General features: G+C 45.3%; 1 pseudogene; it reads right to left on the bottom strand.

The window, feature by feature from the left end:
- Positions 1–11,481: 11,481 nt before the first annotated feature.
- On the bottom strand, positions 11,482–13,027 carry LOC136547474 (peroxidase 66-like; annotated as a pseudogene).
- Positions 13,028–17,699: the final 4,672 nt, after the last annotated feature.

Here is a 17,699-nt window from a genome sequence, read left to right as displayed (position 1 = left end):
AAAGGAGTTGGAAAAGACTCCGGCTAGAGTGACCTTCGTGGTACCCTCTAGGGCTGACCTTTGCTGGGTCGCCCGCAGCCCCCTCAACGGAGAGTAGGACTCGAACGAGTCCGAACTTCGGTAAAACAAATATCGTGTCTCAATTCGCATTTCATTTGATATTTGTGTTGCTTTAGCTATTCTGCAGATACTCTGTGTATATTACTATCTCTAATAGTTTCCTGCAGTTTGGATTGAAGATAGAAATCAAAAGGAGCAAATTCGGGGCTGTTCCACTGAAGTCGTGAATACCGGACACGTCCGGTATACATACCGGACACGTCCGGTATTAGCCCCTGCGCCAAACTGAATTGATATTGTGTTCTAACTCTTTGGTTGCAGGCGTTTGGCTCCTAGATTCATTTAGTATCTTTTATATACTCTGTGGCTAACTTGTGAGGGGTGGTACTACTCGTTATTTGGAGTTTCCATTTTGGAAACTCCCTTTACTAATCGTTTCCGCATTTAAAGGTGTTAATTTTCAGAAACGCCTATTCACCCCCCCTCTAGGCGGCATCCTAGGTCCTTTCAATTGGTATCAGAGCGAGGTTCTCACCTAAAGCTTCACCGCCGTGAGAAAAGGATGTCGACGCCTATCGAGTTGGAGCCGGTGCTTCTCCAAAATGATGGTTCAAACTTTCTAACTTGGTCAATACATGTACTCAATGCTTTTAGAGATATTAGTCCTCTTGTTGAGCATATTGTGGATGCAAGCATACCTCTTCCTATAGTTGATTGGAGCAACTACAAAAATTTGTCAAAAGAGGAAGAGATATGCGTGCAACTCAATGCTCAAGCTATTAATATTATTTTGAGTACATTGAGTGTAGAGGTTCAAGATGAGGCAATCTTCAATGGACAACCACCTCCGGAGAGTGCTCATCTCATTTGGACTAGACTTTTTGATTTATATGGAAAATCCAAATGTGATGATGCATTTGAGATCGAGTCAATGGAAAGTATGTCCATTGTGTCTTCATGCAGCGAAGAAGCCTCACAAGACCTCAAGAGTGCCGAGCCAGGAGCAAGAAGTGCAAGCAGCGCATGACTTGCTGTCTGCCTGCATGTACCGGACGTGTCCGGTATGCCTACCGGACGTGTCCGGTATGGCCGAGGCAGCAGACCAGCAAGCAGCTGTTTGCAACGATGCTCAAGCTCGGTGGCAACCAAGTGATGAGTCAATCTCAGTATCTCATGATACTCATCACTTGTGTCTCATGGCCAAGAAAAGCAAGAAGAAGAGTAACAAGAAAGATCAAGAAAAGGAGAAGGCGCAAGTGGATGATCAAGAAGAGAGTGATGTTGAAGTTGAAGACAACTACAACCTTGATCATCTCAACCATAAAGACAAGTTCATCATCATGAAGATAGTTGAAAAGAATGATGAGCTTGAAGAAGAGATAGAGAAGCAAGAGCAATCGCTTCAAAATCAAGAAAAGTTTCTCATCTCCAAATTGCAAGAGCTAAAGGCAATAAATGAGAGGTATGAAAAATTATCAATTGAGCATGCTTTAGTTACTAACTCCTCTTCTAGTGTTTCACAACTAGAGAAGGAAAACTTCGAGCTCAAGGCAAGGCTAGATGAACTATCAAGCAAGTATAATATGCTACAAGCAAATTATGTTCATCTAAAGTGCTCTCATGAGGAAGTAGTAGAATCAAGCATCATGCTTGAGGTGGCTCATGAGGTTGTGATTACATCGGTAAAATTTTCTCAACCTCTCACACATCCGCTCACTAGTACACCATCTCAATTAAATATTTCTTGTACTAATGAATGTGCTCCTCAAGCAAGCCAATCTTCGATTGAGCTAAATCTTATAGAAAACATAGAGCTCAAAGAAGAAGTGCAAAGATTAAAGAAAGATGTGATTCGGTTGAAGGGTAAGGAGAAAGCACAACCTTCTCAAGATAACCGTGATAACATGGTGAAGAAGCTTGAGAAGGGTTCAAACCTTGCTTCCTCCAAAGCCCAACAAAAGAATCACATCTCAAGCAAGGCCAACACAACCAAGAGCAAGAAACATGGAAAAAGGATGTGCTATGGTTGTGGATTGTATGGACATGAGTGGGCTATGTGTCCACACAAGAGTTGGGCCGACAAGGTTGAAGCCGCCAATCAAAAGGCTTCTACCAAGGAGGCCAAGCAAATGAAGAGTCATGGACAAAGTGCTTGTCTCATGAGCAAGAAATTGGGGCATCCTACCAAGAAATGCCCAATGTACAAAGAGGCAAGAAAGGAAGCCCAAGTTGCAACTAGAAGATGCTATGGGTGCAATGAGATGGGCCACAAGGTTGATAGATGTCCATACAAGCAAAGCAAGCATAGAGCACACAAAGGCCGCATATGCTATGCTTGTAGAAGAAAGGGGCATCTAAGCTATGAATGCCCAAATGGTAAAACTCCTAAGCCAAACACATTTGTTTATAATGATATGCTTAGGAAGACCACAAATGGAGTTAGCACTAGTAAGGTGATGTGTTCACCACAAACTAGTGCTAAAGCCATTTGGGTGCCTAAGCACTTGTTGACTAACTCAAAAGGACCCAACAAGAGTTGGGTACCAAAGTGTGCTTAGGTTAATGATGTAGGTACTTGGTGATGAGATGAAGGTCTTCGGGGTGGTTGAGCAAGCAATTTGACAATATTCACTCAATCTATCAACCAATTCTTATCATAATCTCTTATATGGTTGACCCGAAGATAATTCAATGAACATATCATATATTTCATCCTCACCATTGGTAACAAGTACCTAAACCTTTTAGGATAGTCACTTTGTTCGTTTCGTGTTCTATAGTTCACAAATAGGTACATTTGTGAAATAATGAAAGTGGCTAATTAGATTCAATTAAAAAGAATTTTACTTTGCCATATGATGCTTTTAACGGCTCTCTAGTAAACCAATTCATTTGTTGAGATGCAAGTTTACAATAAATACTAGAGCTAAAATTACAAGTAGTGAATTAATTGGTTCTGTCCTGAACCTATCGGACGTGTCCGGTATTACTATCGGACGTGTCCGGTATGGCCAGGGACAGAAAGTCAGTGTTTCTGTTCTGTGTATTCCGGACGTGTCCGGTATACCTACCGGACGTGTCCGGTATTACAGGAACCAGAACACTAATTGGATTCCAACTGAGTTTTTGATTCATATATTTTCATATATCACTAATTCACTAAGAAGCTTGTGATTTATTAAATCTAAGTGGATTGTGAGCATCTCCCGAACTTAATTTTAAATATGGCAATTTTATTTGATTTATGGTCAAAATAGAAAATTGACTCCCAAATTCTTAAAAGAATAAAGTGCTTGTTGAAAGTCATTCAAATTACTTGAAGCACTTATTTAGGGGGAGCTAAATTTCTATTTTGCACCATTGTGAACTAACAAATTTATCTAGCATTCTCTGTAGTTCTTTGGATGAAAATGTATCTAGCATGATTATTTGGCAATTGAGGTCAACATAAAGATCATCATGCTATTTATCCTCTTAGTGGTATTCTTGTGGGCTCAAGGCAAAGGTATGTGTTTACATACATACATTGTAAGTGCATCTAAGGCCCTTTGTATGTTAGAATGTGCATTTGTGTGACATAGGAGAGATGTCTTTCAAAACCACTAACTAGCATGAGTAGGAAGTGTGAATTTGAAAAATTATTTGAATCTTGGTCTTTGTGACCTAGCCTTGTCATGTGATGATTATAGCTCTCCTTGATTGTTTGATTGACTAATCACACATGATATGGCTTTCTTAAGTCCACAATCTACTCTGTCTCTCTATCTCTCTCAAGCAAGCGAAATCTTGTATATGCCAAATATTTGGAAAAGAGAAAATCATTTTACGGCATTGGATAAGGAAAGTGATGATACTCGGTTTGGATCAACATTATATACCTTTTGGACTAAGAAATAACAGAAAAGGGGATTGGAAGAGAGAAAACACATTTTGGAATAAATTGGGCCAGCCCGTGTATACCGGACGTGTCCGGTATGAGCGGGACTATAAAACCAGAAGTACCCCTTCGGCCCAGACTTGTCTGTCTCCTTCCAACCAACCAGCCGACGCCCTTCTTCCCACCTAGGGCGACCGAGGATTTCATCAAGGAAAAGAGAGAGAGGGAGATTGCATTGGAGAAGGCTTGGATCAAGGATTGAAGGCCCGTGGATTTGGATTTCACATCGCTCTCTCTTCTCTCCTCTCAAGGTACCCTAATCACGGACCTCGTCCGATCTACTTGGTCAATACATGATTTGGAAATTCCTTCGGTCAATATGCTGCATTGGTGATGTAGAAGCAATGCCCAAAGTTTGGTATTAATCCGTGTTGGTTTGAATCAAGGAACCCTGGTTAGGGTTGCTGGTCGCCCATACCGGACGTGTCCGGTATGCTACCGGACGTGTCCGGTATGGCCCAGCAGAGCAGGCTCTCTGCTTCCTTTGATTCAATCCTATCCTAGAATTGTATATTAGGCATAGTTTCTTCTGTATCTATGTTTTGCAAACCTTGTGACAATGGTGTGTCGAGGTGATTGTAAAACCTTGGATAAAAGAATCTATGTCTAATTACAATTCAAGAATAAGCTATGGGCATGTATCTAAAATTCTATGAAAATCTTTGGATACAGGACAGCAGCCATGAGTGGACGACAGGAGCCGAGGTCCAAGCACAGGCATGATCCAGCACTTGAGAAGTACAAGAAGGCGAGACAGGATATGCATCCTGGATTCAAGCCAACCAGCAGGAGGTCTACCAGGGCTGCCTCTAGTGCAGCAGCTCAGTATGCAGAGGGGTCCAGGAGCTCTTCTTCTGACACAGACACTGATGAGTTCAGAGTGGAGTCTAGAGAAGAAAGAAAGAGGAAGAGCACTGACAGAGGATCAGATGGTGACAGCTCAGATGAGGAGCAGGAGATTGAGGAGGAGGAGTCAGTTCCTCCTAGCTCAGCACCAGCCTGGTCAGGGGATGCATTATGGTCTTCTTGAGACACGTCTGCCCAATGTGCCCTCCTATGTTCCCTAGGGTTGACTACAGGGGAAAGGGTATGACCAGGAGAGCTAGAGATGAGCGAAGGGTTGATCCGAGAGGCTTACCTAAGGTTCAGTACGATCACCGCTTCCAGACAGCCTTTCACCTGGATTTCTACTCCAGTGTGATTCTCACCAGGAACCCAGTGATTGCCAGGTCTCAGTGGATTGACTGGCAATATATTAGAGAGTTGCAGAAGGCCTCAGTTGATCATGCCATTGCCATCTGCCAGAGCATAGGAGTTTATGAGATCATGGAGTTCCAGCATGACTGGAACACAGAGGTAGTAGCTCAGTTCTATGCTACTCTATTTGTTGAGGAGGATGAGCGGCGGATGCACTGGATGCTTGAGGGCCAGTGGTACAGTGTTGACTATGATGTTTTTGCCGCCCACCTTGGCTTCTCAGAGGATGATCTCCAGAGGGACAGGATCCACACCGAGCAGGTGTTACCCCCTGAGCAGCTCGCATATATGTATCCTCCTGGTGGTGAGAGAGGAGCTGTGGGGAAGGTTCTAGGTCTTCACCCTACCTACAGATACCTGGACAGGATGTTCAGGAAGACTATTGACTGCAAGGGTGGAGACAAGGGCAACATTGCTAGATTATTCTAGGAACCTACTCCATAGGATGGCACCTGATGCTCGGCCTTTCAGCGTGTTTGACTTTATTTGGTCTGAGATCAGGAGTGTGGGAGAGAGGCCCCTCAAGGGCTGTGGTTTTGCTCCTTATATCATGCATATGATTGAGCAGGTGACAGGGCACACATTCGAGTATGATAAGATTCACAAGGCCCTGAAGATTGTTGCAGATCTGCCTAAGACAGGGTTACCTCCAGCAGGACCAGGAGGAGCAGCAGCAGCACCAGAGGCAGATGCACCTAGGAGTGGTGCACCAGCAGGAGCTTCACCTTCACCACGTGCTCCTTCACATTCTACTTCACGCCGTGGCAGTCCTCCCTCGCCTATCCGCAGGCTTTTCAGCTCCATATTTGGGATGTGCCGTGACATCCAGACTAGGCAGCAGAAGGAGAGGGAGGCTAGGAGGAAGGACACTCGAACCTTGAAGCAAATTGCTTCTAGGCTTGAGCTTGATCCTCCTAGGTCTCCTCTATCAGATGAGGCAGCTAGTGAGCAGGAGACTGAGGAGCAGCAGCAGGCCAGATATGACAGAGAGTATGTTGAGTTCATACAGCGACAGCAGCAGCAGCAGGCACCTGAGCACCCTGACACTCTACCACTTCAGGCTCGTGTGCCTACTCACTCTCAGCCACGTCCCAGCACTGCAGACGACTATGCCACTAGATTGGTGGAGTGACCTGACAGGTGGTGGCAGCTTCTACGGGTCTGGTGGCTATGACCCATCTGGTGCGGGTGGATCTCGTCCAGCCGGTGTTGCACGCTCAGATGACGAGGATGCTGGTGATGATGATGATGAGTGATCTCAGCCTTCAGTGACAGCTTGTAGCCCCTTTGTCCTTAGTATGTCTTTGTTGGACCTTTGTGGTGATAGATGACAAAGGGGGAGAGAGACTGATTAAAGCTTCAGGATAGTTTCATTTGCTTATCTTTGTACCTGAAGATATGTACTGCAGGCTGTAGTTTAGTTTTTGAGCTTCATTGATTGTATCTTGTGAGAGATGAGACTTATGCTTTATCTATGTATCTCTTGAGACATGATCTTTATCTATATATCAGTGGTTTCTGGACTTGAGAAAATTTGTAATGAGTGCTATGTGTGAATTACATGTGTCATATTTATTTTCATAAGGACTATGCATGCTAGAATGAAAATATTTGATGTGATGCCTTTATATTTATTCTTGTATGATATATCTTGTCATATGCATCACGGTTTCTCTTTGTCACACACACATGCACCCCACGGATGCAATGATTTAGGGGGAGTCTCCTATTTGTTTTAGTATGTGCAATTGACATTTGAGGTCAGTTTGTGAATTCTAATCATAAGCACATATTAAGGGGGAGCCTCTCATAAATCATTGAACCCAAAAGTTTAAATGTTTATATCATTTTATAAGCTTTAATCAAGTTGTCATCAATCACCAAAAAGGGGGAGATTGAAAGTGCATCTAGCCCTTTAGTGGGTTTTGGATGATTGAATGACAACGTGATTAAAGGACTAACCCGTTTGCTAAGTGTGGACAGGTAATAGGTTATCTCACAGGTACTTAGTGAAAGCCAAAATGATGTGTTGTTGTATAAACAATCTAGTTCAAGCACAAGACAACAATGCAAATGGAATTCATGTGAAGGCTTATTTATTGTGGGATTTCCATGTACTATGTGAAAGCAAGCTCAGTGATTATTAGTTAATGAGACATGAGGGATTGCATATGGAATGGTCTCATATTTGAAGCTTGCTAAATTAAAATGAAAAAGATAACAATACATATGAATGGATGATTCAACAACAAGATGTGACTTGATGGCTTGAGATGGTGAAGATAGCAAGGAAAGGCTTCGAGGTACTAAGCAAGGGTGAAGGGCAAGCGACGGCTTGGCGGCCGAAGAACCTAGCTAGGGTGAAGAAGAAAGTACTTGCATTTAGTTGAGGTACTAATCAAGCTAAGATGGTCATATTGATGTGAAGAATCAAATCTATAATGAAGTATTTGATGGAAGTGACTTGATACATTTGGGATTATTCAAATTTGATGAATGGAATCAAGTCACATGCTCAAGATGGCTATGCTCAAGTGAAAAGATCAACATCAACTTGTTAGCACCCTTACTTGATGAAGATTGGAAGGGACGGCATCAATTCAAAAGAAATCAACTCAAGTGGTATAAATTCATTTTTCCTTTGATCTTGAGTTTAATAGGTATGCCGTACTATTAAGAGGGATGCATCATATTGATAGATAATGTTTCATAAGTGCTCAAGCCAACCCATGTGAGTTTTGAGTATTTGAGCGACAAAAGAGCTAACTGATTTGTTGCTGGTCTGGCAATACCGGACGTGTCCGGTATTCACACCGGACGTGTCCGGTATTTGTCCAGCAGCTGTAAAATTGTTGTTCTCGGGTTGGTTCGTCGGGAGTTCCGACAGTAGGTCGGGAGTTCCGACGGTCGGGAGTCCCGGCATGGGTCGGGAGTTCCGACGTCTCGCACTTCAACTGACTTGGAGGGTTCACTGTCCTGGTCATACCGGACGTGTCCGGTATTCATACCGGACGTGTCTGGTATGGATGACCAGAAGCCAACGGCTAGTTTTCAAAAGCCTTGAGGGTCGGGAGTTCCGACGTGAGTCGGGAGTTCCGACGGTCGGGAGTTCCGACATGCGTCGGGAGTTTCCGACACCTCACTAACTTTAACTCAGTTACATGTTTTTCAAAATTGCTGAGGGTCGGGAGTTCCAACGGTTGGAAGTCCCGGCATTCATTCGGGAGTTCCGACGCCTCACAACATCACTGTAACTTAGTTACCGTTGGCGCAGTGTGAGTCATACCGGACGTGTCCTGGTATTGCAACGGCTATAAAACGGCTAGTTTTCCAAGGGGGCTATAAATACCCCCAAGCCTCCACCTTTGGAGGCTGCTGATTCTGCTGAGATAGACACACGTTTTTGAGCCTTGCCAACTCTCCTAAACCCTCTCTTAGTGAGTGTGTGATCCAAATTGCAAAATCAATTTGTGGGTTAAGAGAGAATTTGAAAAAGAGAGCAAGCCACCACTTGAGCACTTGTGCATATTGTCAATCTCGTGATTCGCATTTGTTACTCTTGGACTCTTCGGTCCTAGACGGCTAGGCGTCGCCGGAGAGCAACCGAGAGATTGTGGTTGCTTCGGAAAGTTTGTAACGGTCGATTCCGCCGCCTCGGAATCATTTAGTGGAAGGAGGAAAAGGAGTTGGAAAAGACTCCGGCTAGAGTGACCTTCGTGGTACCCTCTAGGGCTGACCTTCGCTGGGTCGCCCGCAGCCCCCTCAACGGAGAGTAGGACTCGAACGAGTCCGAACTTCGGTAAAACAAATATCGTGTCTCAATTCGCATTTCATTTGATATTTGTGTTGCTTTAGCTATTCTGCAGGTTCTCTGTGTATATTACTATCTCTAATAGTTTCCTGCAGTTTGGATTGAAGATAGAAATCAAAAGGAGCAAGTTCGGGGCTGTTCCACTGAAGTCGTGAATACCGGACACGTTTGGTATACATACCGGACACGTCCGGTATTAGCCCCTGCGCCAAACTAAATTGTATTGTGTTCTAACTCTTTGGTTGCAGGCGCTTGGCTCCTAGATTCATTTAGTATCTTTTATATACTCTGTGGCTAACTTGTGAGGGGTGGTACTACTCGTTATTTGGAGTTTCCATTTTGGAAACTCTCTTTACTAATCGTTTCCGCATTTAAAGGTGTTAATTTTCAGAAACGCCTATTCACCCCCCCCCTTCTAGGTGGCATCCTAGGTCCTTTCAAGGCCCATCGGCTGGAGATGGAGGCTGTACAAGCCCAGAGGGCGGCCGAGACGCAGAGGCTGTAGGACATGTTCAGCTTCATGGCGAGCCTTCAGACCTTGCCAGGTGTGGTCGTGCCCCAGTCGTTGCTTGCTCTAGTTGTGGCTCTTCCTTCTCCTATAGGGACTCCGGTGAGTATATATGGTTGTTTATTCCTTTAGCTTGTGCTGCCCTCCTATAGATACTCATGAATTCGCTTCTCCTTTGTGCAGCAACAGTCAGCGGGTTCGAACCCGACTCCTCAAGGTGGCCCTTCTCCACAGGCCGGGTGGACAACTGGCCCTCCTCAAGGTGGCAGTTCACACTCTGGGTGGGGAGGTTGACAGTAGGTACCGTTTATTTGTTTCTTTTCATGTTGCATGGACTTGTGTTAGACTTAGCCTTATGTTGGACTACTAGAGACATATATATATTGTGATGGATATTGTCATGGATGATACGAATGTATGATGGATTATGGACAATGGATTTGTATGTGATGTATTATGGATGGTGGATGTGTATGTGATGGGTTATGGATGTGTATGTGATAGAATATGGATGTGTATGTGATATATCCTGTGCTGTGTGTTGATATATATGTGATTTCTTTGTTTGCGCTGATGGAAAGCAAAAAACAAAAAAAATAGCATTTTCCCCTCTTTGCCAAGTGCCACACTCGGCAAAGAGGGCTTTACCAAGTGCCATGACCATGGCACTCGACAAAGCTGGGAAGCAGAGACCCAATTTTCCAGCTTTGCCGAGTGCCAGAGCCATGTCACTCGGCAAAGATTTTTTTTAAAAAAGAAAAAACTTCTTTGCCGAGTGCAAGAGTATGGCACTCGGCAAAGAATTTTCAAAAAAAAGGAAAAATTCTTTGCCGAGTGCCGCTGAGGTGGCACTCGGCAAAGAGGCCGTCAGAGTTGATGTCGGTTTTTTTTGCCGAGTGCTGACGTGACACTCGGCAAAGGCTTTACCGAGTGCCCGATATGTGGCACTCGGCAAAGAAACCTTTGCCGACGGGTTCTTTGCCGACTGCTCTTTGCTGAGTGCGGCACTCGACAAAGCCTTTACCGAGTGTATTTCGGACTTTGCCGAGTGCCGCAGGCACTCGGCAAATTGCCGGTTTCCAGTAGTGGCTGCTGGAAAGTGAGAGAGGAGAGAGAATTTCATATTTTCATTCCTTATGGGTATCCATAGGCTTATGGGTAGCTGAAACTATGGACCGGTATATAGATTGCCCTCACAATGTTTCAGTTAACCCATAGTGAATATTTTAGTGCCTATGCACTGGTTTACGAACATATTGTGGTTGCTCTAACCATTGCATGGTGTCTATGATCGAGAGAATCAAACAACCGTTTGTTTTGACTGCGGGACGTCCAACAGGCATGTAGTACTACTCCAAAAACACTGCAGAGCACTTTTGGTACTGTAGCAAGGGGAAACGGCTCCTCCGACAAAAATGAACTAAGAAATTAACGAAGGAGCCAGATGAGCTGCAGTCTTGGGGCTTTGAGTGGTTCTGCTATAGTACCGGAACCAGAGCAAGGAGCCTCTCTATTATATAAACCTTAAGTTGAGTCAATATTCAATTATTTCTCATGCAGAATTAATATTTTTGGGTCCTATCAATTTTTATGGTTCCTAGGATTTTTAATTAAAATATAGTTGGGCCCAGCCTCATTAAGAGACCCTATTTGGCACGGCTCCAAATAACTCCGGCTCCTTGCTACATTGCACAGAGGACTAGAGGAGCTAGGCAAGTGAAGCAAAAAGTAGTGATTTCATCAGCTCCTAGTTAATTTTGAGAGGAGAGATAGAAGCGGTTCCTCGCTACGTTGCACCGGAGGAGTTGGAGCTAGAGCCACTCAGAGGCCTTTCAAATAGGGCCTAAATCCAACAAAAGATATCCAGCTCTGCATGACCACGGTGCAATGTGTATATGTCCCGTCACAATGCACGTAGTACAAGCAATAATAAGTAGGCCAAATCTCTCCTGCTCCATATATACACTTATGGAACAATTAAGAATGCGAGCTGGCGTACACCGGTGGATTGACACACACACACACAGAGAGATATAGATACTTTGTTGGTAGTGCATTCACGACCTTATTCGCGCTTATGCGCTACACACTGCCATAGCGCATTGGTGTGTAGTACTTGCTTGAGCTCTTTACTCTTAAAATGAGTTCACCTTCCAGCAGCTGCACCTGATCTGCCCCTGGGATCCAGTCAGCGGGCTGATGTTGCCCATCTTCACCATCGCCGTCGCGAAGGCACTGTTGAAGGCCGATGTGCTGGACGCGAAGTTCCTGACCGTGCTGTCGGTGCTGCCGCTGTTGAAGAGCTCCTGGTCAGAGTGCAGGAGCCCCCTCTGGGACAGCAGGTTCGTGTAGTAGGCGTTGTCGAACGCGTTGGGCGTCGTGGTGTCCAGCGGCGCTAGGGTGGTGCTGCCTGCCCTGGGGCAGTTGGCCCTGAGCGACGTCGCGAAGGCGGAGTTGATGTTGGTGTCGTTGTAGATGTGGTCTTTGAAGCTCGAGCACTGCGCCTGTCCGATCGTGTGAGCACCTGCATGCAAAGGTGCACTGCATCGTCAGTGGCTATATATACGAGCACTGTATATATTCTGGCAGCTAGGGCATGCATATATATGCACCTGAGAGAGCAACCATGTCGGTTGGGTTGAGGTTCTTCTTGTTATACGCAGACAAAAGTTGTTGGAGGCTAGACGTAGGAGGTGGGAGGTCGCTTGTCTGGCCCGGGAACGAAGCAGTGGAGTCCCTTCGCCCTAGTAGAGCTGTCCACGAAGGCCCACCGAGCTGCATATGCATGTGTAGGAGTTGCAAATTAAACTAACAGCAACAGAATACACGAGCACATCATCATCAGGTGATAATTATTACAATAATCTAACACGTAGAAACGGCAACAGAATATGGCGTGCGTGCTAATGATATCTCTTCTCACCGCGACGACGGAGTCTCGTGCGGCGACGGCGACGATGTCGGCGCAGGAGACGACCCCCGGGCACACCGCCTCCACCTGCGCCTTGATGTTGTTGACGACAACGAAGCCCCTCGGGTTCAGACTCAAATTCGGGCCCTGGGTCTGCTCGCCGGACGTGTCGTTCAGCAGAAGGGACGCGTCGCAGCCCTGCATATATTGTATATATGATATCTGGATGTTAGAAAGAAAGCAGAAGAAGAAAAGATGAGGGTCAGGGTCGTCGTCAATAAGCATGCATGTGATCGAGACTTGCTCGGACAAAGCAGTCGTGGAAATGGAGCCTGAGCAGCGACGCCCCCACGCGAGGCTCCTGCCTCACCGCGGCGTTCACACCGCTCCTGATGGTGGACAGCGCGTTGGGGCACGACCTGTCGTAGAACGTTGACGACAGCTGCGCTGACGCCGCCGAGGCCAGCGCCGCCAGCACCACCAACAGGCTGAGGCAAGAGGCAGAGGCGGCGGCCATGGCTGTGCTCCTCTTCTGCTCGTTGGCTTTGCGTGGTGTGTGCAAGGAATGCTGTATACATGCATATTTATAGGGCCCACACTGATGCCTTCATCATGCATGTCACTAGGGATCAGAAATAAACATCCAAACCGGATGCCAAGCTTATCAATTAGTCCACGTTTATTTAGTCTCTCAAAACCAGCAACCATTTTCGTCATGCAGAGCAGGTACAGGAATCCACGCTCTACATTGGCATACAATATATGTGTGTGTTTAGTTGGTGGATGGAGGTTGCATTGTATATCTTGGCTGAGTGAATACAGGCTAAGTTCAACCGTATATAAAAAAAAGAAGGTATTTGATGAGGTTACATAAGCAGATGCTCCCAAAAAAAAAAACTTAAACCTAAAAGGCTGACACATGAGAGCGCATGGCACAATCTCCATCCGTCAGGCCAGGCTGAGCGGAAAGCTCGATTCAGCCATTTCCGCCGGGCAAGGATGCCACCGTATTTTTACTCCGCCGATCTAAGATGCTACACGACATGGGGGCTACCAAATGCTCTTCTCTTCGAGATTATACGCATCGGTGGATACAGGGTGGCCAATATCCGGGCAACTAAACACTTCCTATATGTACGTTAGGTGGGTGAATAATATCATGAGCGCAATTTTTTATGCAAGCTAGCTAAGCATATGCAAATATAAATATGTTAGGGCACGACGGGTGTTATCCAGTTCGAAATAATTGCAATGGCCGGCACCAACTCTCTAGAGACAGATAGCTAACTAGCTTGTCATGGTTATAGATGGAGCGATGGCCCAGGGAATAATTTGCGATCGAACCAGTGGCGCAGAATTTGCATTGTACCTTCTGCAATAGTACAGGCAGCTAGCTAGCTCGCAGTACAACAGATAGAATGGTTGGTACCAAGTGCTGGTCAAGGAAGACAGGCGGCACGTCACATGAGCATTGTGCTGCAAATAATACACAGCATTATGCATTAAACTCAGCTTCGTTCGGTCGGTCGGCACTCCGATCCAATGGATGGGCGGTTGTAACCAACTATCACTTCTTGTTATTAAAAAAATGTGTAGCCTTCCTGCATATTCTGGGAAAATATTTATTAATGCTGAGGACAGTTTAGCAGTATATCCGATAAGACATTAGTCGGGTTCCATTTTTTCTTATTTCTGTCAACTAATTTTGAAACCATATATATTTGTGTGTCAGAGATAACTGTTCAAATAAATATGCGGGTAAACTTTTTTGAACAAACATAATGCATCATATATTAGAACCATAAAATGATAAATATATATACATGTCCAAACTCTTCACTTCAACTACCACTGTGCCAGCAGTATCATTCGTTAAGTGATGACTAGTCGTATATAGCCTCAAAACGTCCATTCTCATCTAGCTAGCTCGACATTGACAAGGGTCCACATGAGTACACTACCCGAGGCGGCTTCTTTGCCGAGTGTCTGAGGCACTCGGCAAAGGCCGAGATACATTCGGCAAAGCCTTTGCCGATATACACTCGGCAATAAACAGTTTATCGGCAAAGACCTCTTTGCCGAGTGCACTTTATCGAGCACTCGGCAATGGCTTTGCCGAGTACCAATCTGACACTCGGCAAAGAAAAGTGGCCGTGACGGCGAGCGCCACGGCGGCTTTGCCGATTGTCATGGTCAAGCACTTGGCAAAGGTACCCGTTTTGCCGAGCGCCGTTGACTTAGACACTCGGCAAAGTTGGCCACTTTGCCGAGTGCTGCCAACAAGACACTCGGCAAACAGGCCACCTTTGCCGAGTGCCTGGCCCATGGCACTCGGCAAATCTGTGATGTTTGCCAAGTGCAATGGCCATTGCACTCGACAAAGCAGGTTCCCAGGTAGTTTCGAGGTAGTCACTTTGCCGAATGTTATGGCCATTGCACTCGGCAACATGACTAAAAACAACATTTTTTATTTGTTTTGTTACATCCCATCCAAACAAACAGAAGATATATATAACAAACATAACCAACATCACATATATATCACCAACAACACATATATATCACCAACACCACATATATATCATAAACGTCACATAAATATCACAAACATCACATGTCTCACAATATATCACAAATAAGTTCACAAGCAATCCAAGGGCTCCATCATCGTCAACCACAATTGCAAATAGAAGTACCATTAACAACCACAAGTATCATCACTGATTTGGTGAAGGATTCGCTGAAGCATGAGGATCGTTCGATGTCGTCGATTGATTCTGCACAAAGAAGAAGAGATTGCATGTGTGAGACAAGATAAATATATACCGTACATGAATAAAACTTTCATACTCCACTAGATTTGACCGTAAGCATGAACATATAAACTAAAACATTTATACTCATAGGAGTAGAATAGTGAGGAGTTGGAGGTGGAGGTGGAGCGAATAGCGAAGGTGGCGGAACTACACCCGTAGCGGCGCCAAGACTTTGCATGTACTGAAGAATCTCCGCCATCCTCTGCTGCTTGGCCTCCCGCTCGGCCTCCACCATCTCCATCTTCGCCTGCATCTGCTCCCATATCCTCCTCTCTTGTTCCAGCTGGGCCTACAATATATTCACCCCAATGTTACAATAATGCAAAGGAAAGGTATGAAAAAAACCAATGAACGACGAATAAACCAGGAATAACCTCGAGTGCCTGCACCCGGTGGTGTGAAGTGTCCTGTCGGGGTCGTATGGCCGGGCTCCTGCTCGTGCTGCTTGCTCGAATCTAGGAGAGACTGGGAGTAGCGGCCGGGTCGATTGCACCGTTGCCAATCCAGTACCGCCCATACTTCTTGCCTCCTCCCACCCTCATGACGACTTCTCCATCAAGGTCCTCGGTGCTCGGATCGTACTTTGCCCCATGAACCTCCCTTGCCATCGATGTGTACTCACTGAGGCGGTTGTGGATGGTCGCATTGCTATACGCCTCGGGCCCGTCCTCTAGGTTGTAGTCGACATCGGACGTCACCTTGCCCTTGTGGGCCATAGCAAATGCCTTGAAGATGGAGCAAGGCTGGCCACCATGTGACGTCGACTGCGAGAAAAACAACAAGATGATTAGAAATCATGCAGATTTAAGCGTTAGAATAAATAAATGAATTCACGTACCCATGTTTCTGCGTATCCGCTGAGGTTGCGACTGCCTTAATGGTGTGCTACACCTGGCATCATCAAACGCATGTTCTGTATTTACCTGCAGGTATTGGTCCCGGGTCATCAAGTACATGACATATCAGAAGATGAAATTAAGCCTACTTAATCTCAAAAGGAATCAATATTAATGTTCTGTATTTACCTGCAGGTACTGGTCCCGGGTCAGCATCATGGTTCTTGCGTCCCTTTTGGTGACCTTCGTTCCAAGGACGGTCCCGTGGTAAGTTACAACGGCCTAAATGCGCGCCTCGTAATGCATGTTCATGACGAGTTTTTTGCAGCATTTGGTAGCCACCGCATCCGCCCTAGCATTATGTCCGTCCTGGCATCTAAAGAAATCCTGCATACAAACACGATGTATCCATTCATTATTTCAAGAATATCCAATGAATATGATGTATTGAGCAATGTAGTGCGAGGAAGACTTACCCACAGCTCTTGCTTCACCCACTCCGCCTTGTTGTTGAATACCCTGCGGGCCCGATCTGCAGCATCGGGGGCGGCGGCGTAGTGGTAAACGAGTAGGCTGGCCCCGTCACTCCGGCGTACTCAACCAGGCCAGGGAAGTGCTCCTTGCACAGAAGACCGAGGATGCCATTGACTTAGCGTGTGTGACCACCTTCACTCTCCACAATCGTCTAGTTCCTGCCCAAGTGATTAAGAAAAATTATTAGTTTCTATTTTGATTTTCAACATATCATATAAAGTAGTGATAACATCTAAAGTTACTTATTTTTCTCCCTCGGGTCGAATCAGCGGTCGTCTCTCACGAGGTATCGGTCGCTGAGGGAGGCTCGCGGGACCTCGCAAGTAGATGCTCGATGAACTAGAGGAAGCGGAACCCCCTGTTGTCGCCTCCTCCTCCTCGTCCTCCTACGCGTCCTCCTACGCCTCCGGTTTGCAAGCATGAAACTTCTTAATTTTTTACGAATCTCAGAAGAATCTCCAAAAATCATGAAACTTCTTCGGAGATTCTTCGGTTTACAAGCATCGTACATGACAACTTGTGTGAAACCTTTGTAATTTTTTATCACAGCCTCCACATATGATATCATGACATCTTGACAAGTTTCATGATTTTCGGACTTCGTTTGCTTTTTATAGAATTTAAAAACAACTCGACCGCAAGTTCGTGGTCATGTTTCGTGAACAAGATGTTCGAAATTGATGGTCTGTTCCTAGATACGGCCTCACATTATACTAAATAACATGAATATCATTTTTCTGTTCATTTTTTTTCATTATTCGAATGACTAGCGGTTATAATTTGAATTATCCAAGAAAATTCAATTAAATGAAATAAATTAAAGAAATATAGAAAAAGTCCGAGAAATGTGCCACATTGGAACATGGAGTACCAGGTATTGTATGAGGACTGCAGTAAAAATTTGGAGGTCAAAAGTGAAGAAAAAAATAGTTTACCGAGTGTCAAAAAATGACACTCGGCACACTACCTCTTTGCCGATAAGACACTCGGCAAAGGATTAACGGTGCCTGACGGACATTAACGGAGGCG

This window comes from Miscanthus floridulus, chromosome 3, assembly GCF_019320115.1.
Source record: "Miscanthus floridulus cultivar M001 chromosome 3, ASM1932011v1, whole genome shotgun sequence".
Taxonomy (NCBI): domain Eukaryota; kingdom Viridiplantae; phylum Streptophyta; class Magnoliopsida; order Poales; family Poaceae; genus Miscanthus; species Miscanthus floridulus.
The sequence above is the reverse complement of the archived record's forward strand: the minus strand, read 5'-3'. Positions and strand labels throughout refer to the sequence as shown.